This window comes from Staurois parvus, unplaced genomic scaffold, assembly GCF_062004578.1.
Source record: "Staurois parvus isolate SC_StPar_1 unplaced genomic scaffold, SC_StPar_1.0 ptg000832l, whole genome shotgun sequence".
Lineage (NCBI taxonomy): Eukaryota > Metazoa > Chordata > Amphibia > Anura > Ranidae > Staurois > Staurois parvus.
This window is the reverse complement of record NW_028318628.1, coordinates 3968234-3980572: the sequence shown is the minus strand read 5'-3', so window position 1 is coordinate 3980572 and position 12339 is coordinate 3968234. Positions and strand designations below refer to the sequence as shown.

The 12339-nt window shown below is 40.6% G+C and overlaps 1 protein-coding gene across 1 annotated transcript in view; it reads right to left on the bottom strand.

Moving 5' to 3' along the window:
• Positions 1-903, bottom strand: part of CPT1B (carnitine palmitoyltransferase 1B) — a 53378-nt gene extending 52475 nt beyond the window's left edge. Inside the window, exon 1 of the mRNA XM_089655314.1 lies at positions 773-903. The gene's annotated coding sequence lies outside the window, so the exon portion shown is untranslated. The remainder of the gene's footprint in view (positions 1-772) is intronic.
• Between the last annotated feature and the right edge of the window lie 11436 nt (positions 904-12339).

The window sequence follows — 12339 nt, the reverse complement described above, 5'->3', positions numbered from 1 at the left end:
GTGAATGCATAGGTACACTCCTGTGAATGAGGCCTTACTCATTTCCTATTCTGGAAACAAAGCAGGAAGTAAGAGAAATTCTCCCTAAATGGAAGATAATTGCCAGCAGTGACAATTATCAGCACACACAACCTCATCAGCAGATTTACCCTCTAGTCCTATTCTAGTAACAACTTTATAGTATTAGCTGCACCTTACCAGAAAGGCAGATGAAATCTCACCAATAAAGGACAGAGGGGGAAATACAACCTGGCAGATATTACATTACACAAAACTAGACACAGTTTTGACTGGAGTTCCAAAGTACAAAAAAGTGACCAACCTGGTGATACTGTCTGGCAGGGTGTCTACATCACAAGACTGGCTGAAAAGAGGTTTTTTGGCAGGGAATAAAGTTCACGTACAGTATAATGTATGTTTTAGCTGTGCATTTAGCCATTTGTTTGGTTTTCAACATATTTAAAAAAAAAAAAAAAAAAAAATCCCCACATAATTGTGCACTGACTCCGGATAATTTCCCTCTTAAAGGTCAGCTGAAAGACAAAGCACAGGCCAAGGACACAACCTCCACAAAACGGATTCTATGTTCACAAGGCAAACAGAAGTCGCCAACATACTCCTAAGCAGGTGCACTAAACAGCTATTTATAACAGCTACTCCACAATGTATACATACATAAACTGCTGTTCAAAGTAATGTTACAGTGTTTCTTTTTTTTTTTTCTTAAAGTGACAAAGTACAAGCATATGCCTTAAGATTATATATACCTTACCTGTTTAATTTTTTTTTTTCCAAAGATCTACCCACAAGCATACAGAACCGCAGCTGCTGCCTTCTGTCCTTTCTGCGTCCTTCAAGCACCGTGTGTGTGTGTGAGTGTGTATATGAGTTTGTGTTTGTCATTTTCTAGGTTGCAGCCAAAACCCAGTCCGTGTAACCTGAGACCCAACAACACAGAGCTGAGATGTTCCTGCTGAGATTAGGCAACTGTGAGCAGGCACATACATACTCAATGCCACTAAGGAAAAAGCTAGGAAGCTACATTATAAAACACAGATTGTTTATGAAATACATTTTTGAAATGTTTTATCTGACAGCCATACACAGACCACATCATGGAAAGGAATTCCATGGATTTGGAGCTCACAAAACAAAACAAGATTGAGAAAAATACTTATTAAGCAGCCTGGGCATTTTTTATTAACCATGGATGACACGTATTGTTGTTACTCAATCATGATCTCTGCATATTGCTTTGACAACTTATTTTTTACACACTTGCGCTAAACATATAAGTATTTTTCTTGGAAGAATCTTGTTTTGTGTTTTATGGTATGTATAGGCAATTTGGTCTAGAAGCATGTAGGATATATCCCTCTTGTATTGTTGTATTGTCTCCCGTTATATTGTAAAGCGCCGAGCAAACTGTTGGCGCTATATAAATCCTGTATAATAATAATATTGTCCTAAAATGCTAGCAGACTGGCTTTCTTTGACTGATAACTTTAAAGAATAACTAATCCCAAGATCAAAAATTATATAACGTGCAACTTATGAGTTCTTAGATATGGTGGCTGTATTCATTTTCAATTTTCAGGGTAGGAACATTTTCAGCAAGTATAGCAAAAAAAACATTGATTTTGCCAGAAAGGTAGTATACTTCCTGTGAAATGAACGGACAGCATCTTTCTTGTGTGAAATACTAATCCCATTAACCCCAATGAAATAGAGATGATTAAAGATAGACATGTTTGAGGTCCAACCATTGCGCCTTCCATAGACACAGTGAAAGAGTAAGCATAGCCACCCAGAACAGGAAGAATGGTAAATGCAGAATTGCCAGGTGAAAATAAAGGAAAAACCTGAAAAAAGAAAAAACTATGGCTCCTCATCCAAGGACTGATAAACTGCAATATATTATTTTTGGACGGTTTAGATACAGGTTTGAGAGAGAGAGAGAGAGAGAGAGAGAGAGAGAGAGAGAGAGAGAGAGAGAGAGTTACATTGATAGCCCAATTATTTTTTCACCATAGGTCTATGGTGACAGTTGATTGGTCACAAGCAAGGCAAGATCAGAACATTCTAACTTTGATGTTCCACATTCTGAGTTCCAGTATGGTAGGAGCATGACAGTACACAGCTGGATGTAATTTGGCAGGGACAGCTGGAAACTAAGCATGCTGGAAGACCTTTAAAATAGGATTTATGCCCTACCAGTAAAATACATTTCTTGGAGTATACTGCAGGATAATAGTCCTAGCCACTGGCTATATGTAGCCATCTTCAGGTGAATCATTGTGTAGTAAGCAATAGGGAGATCATAAAGAAGAGGGAAGAAACCTGTATTCTGTACTATTCTTTACTGGTAAGGAAAAAAAAATCCTATTATCCCATTTGCAATCATATAGTACAGAGAACAGGATTTTAGTCATAACCACTGGACATCCAAAAGCAGTCTAACCTAGGGGTCGGCAACACAGACAACAATGCCAACAGGCCCACATAACAAATGGATCAAGAAGAGCTTGACAGAAGCTTACAGCACCCTACCCCCAAAATTAGCTTCACAAGCCTGAACAACCACTTTGCAAAACTTAACAGATGTGTGAACAGAAGACCAGGTGCTAGTCTTGCAAATCTGAGAAAGATGCCTTATGCTGAAAAACCTCATGAACCACTAACAGATCTGGTGGCGTGCCTTAATAGGAAAGGCAGGAATCCTCTCCTTTAGGCCAAAGGCTTGAATGACGGCTTAAAGCAGAGCTCCAACCACAAGGGACGTTCTACTTTAAGTACTGGTCTCCCACACCCATCTAAGGAATTGGCACCTTAGGGGAATGGGTGGGAGCGGGTACCCACTCCCACTGCAACCGCCTAGGTGATTGGAAGCAGAAGCTTTCCTCCCTTCCTCCCCATAGTCTTCTGGTACACCTGACAGGTCCCAGAAGACTACATGACCATTGACAAGATAGCGCTACTCACGTATGCACAAAGGGCACCCTGCTGTGAAGCCACAAGCTATCACAGCCAGGTGCCCACACTTAGGATGCCGATGCTGGGGAGCAAATATGGCCGGTAAGACTTGGCTATGGTGAGATTGTGGAACTGGTAAAAGGCTGTTGTTTAAAAGTCAGTAGCTACATCCTAGCAATGGTTAACCAAGTCAGCCTAGCAATGGTAGCGCAAGAAGCAGAGAGCCCCTTTGGAACTTTCGTGAAGGACAAAATAGAAATCTGATTGCTGAAAATTTGCTGTAGCCAAAGGCTAGAGTCTTACAGTGAATACCACATGGAAGACAGTGGAGACAAATCTCCTTGGAATGTTTTGGAAAAGGACATAAGAATGTCCTGTTTGAGGAGGACGGAGGAAACCACCTTAGGGAGAAGAAAGGCTCTAGGCCTCAGGACAACCTTTTGTAACACTAGGAAAGTCTGCTGTCCCCCACTTACATCAAAGGAATTGGAACACCTCTGATTGGAGAGGCCATTCCCCCAGAACCTGGAGCCGACGATGGACAGGGCAGATTTGTCCAAAATGGAATAAAGTCTGTTTCTCTTTGAGTGGCGTGACTTCTGGTGCCTCCTTGATGGTTAATTTGTGCCAATGTAGGGCAGTGTCTGACTGGATTCTGATCAGGAGGGCCTTACTGCTGAAAGGTCTAGGATCCAGAGCATCCAGGACTCCTTTCTAAAATGGTGAAAGGGCTTATTTCCCTAACTCCAATACCAGGTTGGAAATCTACCACTTTTGGGAATGTCTGTCCTTGCAGGTCAGACACATAGGCAGGTAAAAGGAACAAGTCTCTTGGTCCAATGTTTCAAAAAAGGTTCCCATCAGGCTACCACTGGGTATGATATGAGGGTGAACCCTGGTAACGTAGCCCTGGAGCAGAGGTAGAGAAGTTTGTCAGTTCCAGCAATGCCTACTGAAGGTTTAGGATCCAAATGATTTTCTGCAGAGTCTGCAGAACATTGTCAGCCAGGTTAGGAAGCACTGGTCCTTTAGCCTCCTTGGCGGTATTCCCGAGTGTAGCTCGGGGTAGAGTTTCAGTACCACAAGCGCTAACCCCGAGCTACACTCGGGAATACCATGCGGCGTTGTTCAGGGATTCCCTGCAGTGCTTGCTTTGTCCTTCGCTCCCGCGATGTCCCTCCTGCAGCGTCCCCAGCCATCTCCTCCGGCCGATGCCGGCATCCGTGTCCCGGTGCCTGTGACGTCGGGACATACGGGGGCCGGAACAGCTACAAATTTAAAAATCTGTCATTTTTTTGTAAACAAATATTACATAGCAAAACATTGCTGTTTCAAAGCATTTCACATACATTTTGTCCCTAGTGCTTTGTCCTGTGCCCTGCCTGCATTTTGACTGTTCTTTCTGCCTGGAAACTTAGAAAAGTCTAAGGCGTCCAAAAAGCGTCCCTTTAGGTCAAAAGCGGTTTTAGACCGGCTAGAGAACAGCGATAGTAAATCAGAACTACTTGCAGAATTGAGTGATGATTTGTAGAAAAATTCGTCATCAGACGCTGAAACGATTTTGGGACTTTGCTCAGCGATGTGCGAACTTGGCGCTATTTCAAATTTCAGTGTTTTTGGTTGGATTATATTATTGAATTAAATGTATTATATTATTTATTAAATTATAACTTATGATTTCGTGTTTCAAGTTTTATCCTACCCGGGATGTTTACTAGACTCTTGTTCGGACAGATTTCGGTGAGTTATTCCTAAAAATTACAGGCCTACAATAAAAAAAATACATATTTCCATGCAAAATAACGGTATCACTTTCAGCACCAAAAATCTGAAATAATCAGACCGCCAGGGAGGTTAACAGAAGATTATTCAGTTATCCCACAACATGTAGCCCCCGTGGACAGAGTAGAGCTAAAACAGGGGCAAGCACCTTAGTGAAGGCTCAATGGGGCATGGATGGGACAAAGGGAAAGGCAAAAAATTGGTAATGTTAAGTTCCCATGGCAAAAAACACAGATAACACTGGTGCTGAGGAAAAATGCAATAACCAACCCTAATGTCCACCAAGGGTAAATGATTCCCAGGAAGGAGAGAGACAATGGCTGATCCAGCCGACTCCATGCAAAACATTTGAAGCCACAGGAGCAAGTTAATAAGTTTCACATCCAGAATGGACTAAACACCTCCATTTGCCTTCGGAACTGTGAAATGAGACGTAGGAATCCTGAAAGCATCCCTTATTTGGGACTGGGATAATAACAGGGCAGGGCAACAAAAGACAGGGCAACAAAAAGCTGGCAAAGTAAGTGGTACTTACAAGGAAGAGCTGCAAGAACATTTTGCAACTAATAAGGTTAATTGGCAACAGGTCAGTAACATGATAGGGTATAAAAAAAAAAAAGCACCTTAGAGAGTCAGAGTGTCATCAAAAAATGCAGGTTAAGATTATCATGCAAAGGAGAAGCTACATCTGAGCTTGATCCAGAAACACTGCAGTCTTTCCTGGGCCAATGCTTATTCAAAATGGTCTGTTGCAAAGTGGAAAGCTGTTCTGTGGTCAAATTGAAATTTGACTTTCTTTTTGGCAACCATGGGCACCGTGTCCCCAGACTAAAGGGGAATGGGACCTTCTGGCTTGTTATCAGTGCTCAGTGCAAAAGCCTGCATCTCTGATGGTAAGGGGGTGAATTGGTGCACATGGAATGAACAACTTGCACATCTGGAAAGGCATGATCAACGCTGAAAGATATATCAAAGGTTTTAGAACAGCATATGCTCCTATCCAGACTTTTTCAGGGAAGGCCTTGCATATTTTAGCAGGACAATGCAAAACAACATACCGAATCTATGCCAACATCATGGCTTTATAGTAGAAGACTGGGTGCATAACTGGCCTGCTTGCAATCCAGATGCTTCACCAACTGAAAATATCTGGCGCATCTCAGAACAAAAAATACAAAACAGAAGATCCAGGACTGTTCAGCAGTTAGAATCCTGTATCAGACAAGAATGGGACAACATTCTTCTTCCAAAACTCTGGCAACAGGTATCCTCAGTTCCCAGACATTTACAGAGCGTTGTTAAAAAGAAGAGGTAATAAGGGCTTTCCTTCTGCAGTGACCCACTCAGAGACATCCACAGCTTGCTCTCACCTTCGTGAACTATGAGACTTCTGCCCCCTCTCCTTAGCTGAAAAAAATTGCACTACCCCAATATAAAAATTCAGACAAATGTAGTAGATCCCTGGCTAGATCTCTTCATAAGACACATACTTCTATTCCACAGCAAAAAGGGCCGAACAATCAGAGGATTACCTCCCCTTCTATTATACAGATGTATAGTGGCTGCTTATATTGTGGCTACTCTTCTGCTCACTCTAGATGCCTCCACAATTGAATCACTGTATGCACCCTTTACTGAAGAAGAAAACTATTTCCATTACAAATACCCCTGACGGAAAGAGCAACGGTCCAGACGGCTACACACCTATGTTTTACAATTCCTACTCCTCTTTGCTCTTGCCATTCCTAACTAAGGTCTTCGAGTCTTTGGCAACTGGAGCTCACTTTATCTCTCAAAGCCCACATCTCCCCTATCCCCAATACTGACAAAGATCACTATCTTCTCTCAATCTACAGACCCATCGTTAATAGGTGTTCATCTTAAAATGTACGCAAAACCCATAGCAAACAGACTGCAACTGTTGTTACCTAGCCTCATCCATCTGGACGGACCAGGTGGGTTTTGTAAGTGGAAGAGAGGCTAGTGAAAACACTTTAAAAAAGAAAACAAAAAAAAAACAATCCTTTTAATAGATTACATTTGCCTCCATGTTATTCCCGTCGGCCAATATAGAAAAGGTGTTTGCATCCACTGGAAATTTCTAAATAATGCTGTATCATGCTCCCTCCTCCATCTATATATTTTGGACAATAGAACATTTAGCAATAGCTTTGAGATGGAACCCTAATGTAGTCGGTATCTTTCAGTAGCCCAGTGGAAAATAACCCTTTTTGCTGATGACATCATGATGTATGAGAAGCACCCAAATACTTAATTGTCCTTGTTCCACCATGAGTTGCAGAAGTTCAGTGTGCCTAATAATTTCAAGGTCAACTACACCCAGTCTGAACTTCTCAACGTCTCCTCATCCTCTCGCCATTTATAACAATCGAAAACCAATTTCCCACTTAAAATCTGTTCTCGCTATCTGGGGATCCATTTTCCTGTCTGTTTCCCACCTGTATACGCTGAACTTTCCCAAAACCCACTTGGATCTGGACACTTGCAAGACAAAATGCCTCTCATGGCTTGGTGGAATCAATTTTCTTAAAATAGATGTCCTTACACATTTCCTTTATCTACTTCAGACACTCCCCTTCCTTTTATTTTCAGAAACTCCACTGCCGATTCTCCAGATTTATCTGGAACACATCATGGGATGTGTTGCTATAGGACTATAGGACCATATGAACCTCATAGACCTCTGTGCTCTACTCTGGATATCCCCAGCAATGCACGAGAGCCCTCAGTCTCCTCCAGAACTCATTCTTTAGCAACTCCACTCTTCCACCTGCCTTTGAAACCTCTACCTTTGGCCCCTAGTATAGGGTCACTCACAGTCAGCTTCTTCAAATACTCCAATCTAACCCACTGTTGACAGCCATAGGTCCATCCAGCGGCCACCCACACATTACCACATAGTGGCTGCAGAGAAACCAGAAGGAGGTAGGGCAAGGGAAGAAGTTAGAGGTGAGTGAAGGGGGGATAGGGCTTAGAGTATGATTAGATATCAGAGGTAGGCCTGTAAAGGGGAAAGGGAAGTTCTATAGTCAGAACTATTCAGTTATGAAACACCATTTGGTGACTACATGTGTGAAAGTTGTTCCATTTCTGCTTTCATATGTCAAATTGTGCATGAGCAAAATGTTATTGATGGTGGTGCACTAAGCAGACAGGGTGGGAGGGGTAGGTAGCTTCCAATTAATAAGGATCTCTCATGTTGTGTAAACTGTGTCATAGAAAACAAAACTTCACATAGCAACCATTTTCATGCCATCAATAAAACCAAGAAGCAGTACCATGGGATCCAATTCTAAGACCAGATCACACATTGAGAACATCAACCACTGCTTCCCAAAAGGGGGGATTAGGGGCAGGTCCATACCTATGAAAGAAGGTCATTGTGGAGGCTCAGCACCGTGTGGAGGCCAGAGATTGGGTAAATATTATCAAGTCTCTTTGGGGTATAGTATGCTCTAAGGAAATTTTAGTTTAAAGAATCTGTTTTTTCCAGAGATCATACTATAGGCTATGTATACAGTCATCCCAATCCTTTTCTGAGATGTCAGTTAAGTCATCCCTTGATTTAAGAAATTAGTTATTTTAGTGGCATAAGTGAGAGAGTCTGGGACAGAACATTGCAAGGATTTTAACAAACTTTGTTGCAGATTCCTAACGGTTTCTGCTCTGAAGAAAAAGCTGCTACATCTATGTGCAGTGCAAACCTAAATGGGAGTGACTTTTTCCATTATTTTCTTCATTTCTTCTTTTTTTTTTTTTTAATCAGCTGATGCACTTTAGGTTTTCTTGCATAAAGTAGAAATGTAATTCAAATATTCACTAACAAGATCCTTCAATGGATTTCAGTAATCTGTTTTTATAGAGCTTACATTATCTTTTTGCCAACTGTTGTTTTTTGAATAATCTGGATAAATCTCCTGTCAACGTGGAGCCAATGAAAGAAATTAAATTCTAATCTACATCTACGTCCCTTTACAATTCTAGGCTTATCAAAACGGATACAGAGTTCTAAGCCATATGCTATGGTGAACTCAGAAGCTAGATCTCTAATCACTTGAATGACTTCCATTTCTCAATCATTCTGCTTAACTATTTAGTACTCCCAGATACCAATTGATTTGACGTCAGTGATTCTTATTGCAGAATATTTCATAAAACGGTTACTGTAAAACTACTAAATAAATACAGTGATGGAAAACTAATGCAGCTCAAAACATCTACTTGATAAAACTTTGTAAAATTATGAACCAGACCAGGTAGCAACCTTGCAAACTTGAGCTACTAAAGCCTGACAACGAATAGCTCAGGAAGTACCAACACTTCTGGTAAAATGAGCCATCACTGAAGACAGTGGAACTTTTCCCTTCTGGCTACAAACCTGAGAAATAAACTGATGGATTATAGGATAAGTGGTAGATTTGGATGATTTGTGATCCTTCTTTGGGCTTCCAGAGGCACAAAGAAGGAATTTGACTGCTGAATTGCATCAGTCGAGTTCAGGTAATACCAGAAAGCATGAAACGTTCAAGGCATGAACAGCCTCCCCCTTCGAGGTTTAGGACAGAAGGATGGCAAGATAATGTCCTGGTTGAGATGGAACCAAGAAACCACCCTCTGTAAAAAGAACAGCTGAGAGCATAGAACCAACTTGTCACAATATAGCAGGGGTCTCCAAACTTTCTACACAAAGGGCCAGTTTACTGTCCTTCAGACTTTAGGGGGGCCAGACTGGGACAGTTAATGTCTCAGGCTTGATGGTCAGTGGGAGTAGGAATAGTGCCCCATCGTTGGTGTCATTGGGAGGAATAGTACCCAATCATTGGTATCAGTGGAAGGAATAGTGCCCCATCATTGGTAACAGTGGGAAGAATAGTGCCCCATCATTGGTAACAGTGGGAGGAATAGTGCCCCATCATTGGTAACAGTGGGAGGAATAGTGCCCCATCATTGGTACCAGTGGGAGGAATAGTGCCCCATCATTGGTAACAGTGGGAGGAATAGTGCCCCATCATTGGTAACAGTGGGAAGAATAGTGCCCCATCATTGGTAACAGTGGGAGGAATAGTGCTCCATCATTGGTATCAGTGGGAGGAATAGTACCCCATCATTGGTATCAGTGGGAGGAATAGTAACCAATCATTGGCATCAGTGGGAGGAATAGTGCCCCCTCATCTATGTCAGTGGGAAAATAGTGCCCCATCATAGGTATCATTGTAAGGAATATTGCCCCAACACGGTTATAAGTGGAAATAATAGTGCCCCACTGTTGGTGTCAATGGAAGGAATAGTGCCCCATTACTTGTATTAGTTGGAGGAATAGTGCCCTATTGTTGGTGTCAGTGGGAGGAATAGTGCCCCAGAGTTAGCATCAGTGAAAAGAATAATGCACTGTTATTGGAGTCAGTGGATGGAATGGTGCCCCAAGGGCCGAACAAAAACAAGCAAAGGGCCGCAGGCTGCAGAAAAGCCAGGATGTGACCCATACTTGTGAGGATTAACACATGGGGTTCACCACCGCTGGCTGAACTCCTTTAACACCTCTGGATGAAGAGCCCACTCCCCCAGAAACAGTTGTTGATGGCTGAGAAAATCCACCTACCAATTTTCCATGACTGAAATGTGGACCGCGAACAGTGTGGAAAGTTCTGCCCAAGACAAGAGGAAATTCACTTCCTCCTGTAACAAACACAAAAATAGTGAAGCGCTAAAACGAATCCCTAAATACGCACACAGTGCATATAATAATAAATGAAAACCATATCTCATAAATCAAATATATCCGTGACATAAAAAAATATATATCAATAGAAAAACAAAATAAAACCTTTGCTATGCCCCTAAATTATTTCTTAAAATCAAACAATAATAAAAAATAGAAAATCCATGATAATAAAAATAAGCAGTGATGAAACAAAATATATAAAAAACTGTGTTAATTAATATATATATATATATATATATATATATATATAAATATATATATATATGTGATAATACCAATAACATAAGTGACACCTAACAGAATAAAAGCATATAAATAGTGAATCTCAATCAAATACGTGATTGTTGTGAAAACACCATATATTAAACTATTACATAAAAAAATCCACTAAAACTTGTGATGTTTAAATATGAAAAAGTGTCCATAAATGAACAAACACAGTCCATGCAGTAAGGTGAAAACGACACTCAGTGTTCTTCACTTCTAGTGCTCATGAAAAAGAAAGGGAAGAAATCCTCCAATGGCAGCAATGCCTGCTCACCTCCCCAACTCGACCCGCAAAGGGCCACAAGGCTATATCTCTCCTCCAGGTAATCCTTTGCTTCCAAGCAGCTCAATAAGGAATCACAGGACCTCCTCTCCACCTCCTCTCAAACGTCATATAGGACACAAACAGAGCTTCCCATAGTGTAATACCATTTATTTCAGACACTCCATATAGCAAAAAGTTTCCACTCACATGCGTATTGTTAGTAAAATGCAATCCTCCTCATTCCCTGGGTGCATTCACATGTGCATAGGGAAACCAATATGGTCGCTGTGCTCGGACATCCGTCCCCACGTGACCGGAAGTGATGTGTCTCTGGGCTGGGAAAAGCGTTCCGACGCGTTGCGTCACGTGCGTCGTGACTTCATCAGGGTACCGCCCCCCAGTGCCAAAACGTATTTATATAGGGAATGGTCAAACTACCATTCCCAATAGAAGGGCGGACTCCCGGCGGCCATTTTACCGGAGCCCATGAACCCGACCCAACTCGTGGGGGATAATTTAATCATACCTTCTCTCCTAGTAACCAGATGCAATTGCTACTAAGGTTTATATACCTTTGGGCAAAATACACTACATTAATATAAAAAATACATAGTTGTTTATTTAAAAAACATTAAAAAACTTGCATATTAATCCACTTCATTTAGAAAATACATCTCCTTACTACTATCTAAAAATATCAGGGGAAAAAATGAATATATACATATGCCATCACTGTATATATTATAACGATCTACTATGGGAAAAAATCCAAAATAAGAGTGTATATATATATATAAATATACACACACCTTACACTCATTTAATACCTAAAAACTAAATATTTTTATTATAAAAAATCTAAATATATATTAAAAATAAAGAATTAAAAAATTAAAAAATAATTAAAAAATATTAAAACCATAAATCTATATAGACAGAAAGGGCCATCCATATCTACTCTATCTTCTCACTGAGAAACATAGAAAAAAGAAGAACACATTAATGATCTATACCGATCAAAGGGATCCTATAACGGTTTTAATCCCATATAGGCATATATAATGTAATAAGAGATAATCCCATATATAAATAATAATAATAATAATCATGTGAATATACCCATGGTCCGAGTTCACAAGAAACTTACATAACTTTATTTATAAATACCACAAAGAACTAAAAACGATCTCTCTAACATACTAAATAACCTAACATATATAGACACAGTCATATTCCAAAATAATCTTATAATAGCCACTAATATACACTTCATGGCTACTTCCTAAGATAAACTAAAATAATTAAAAGT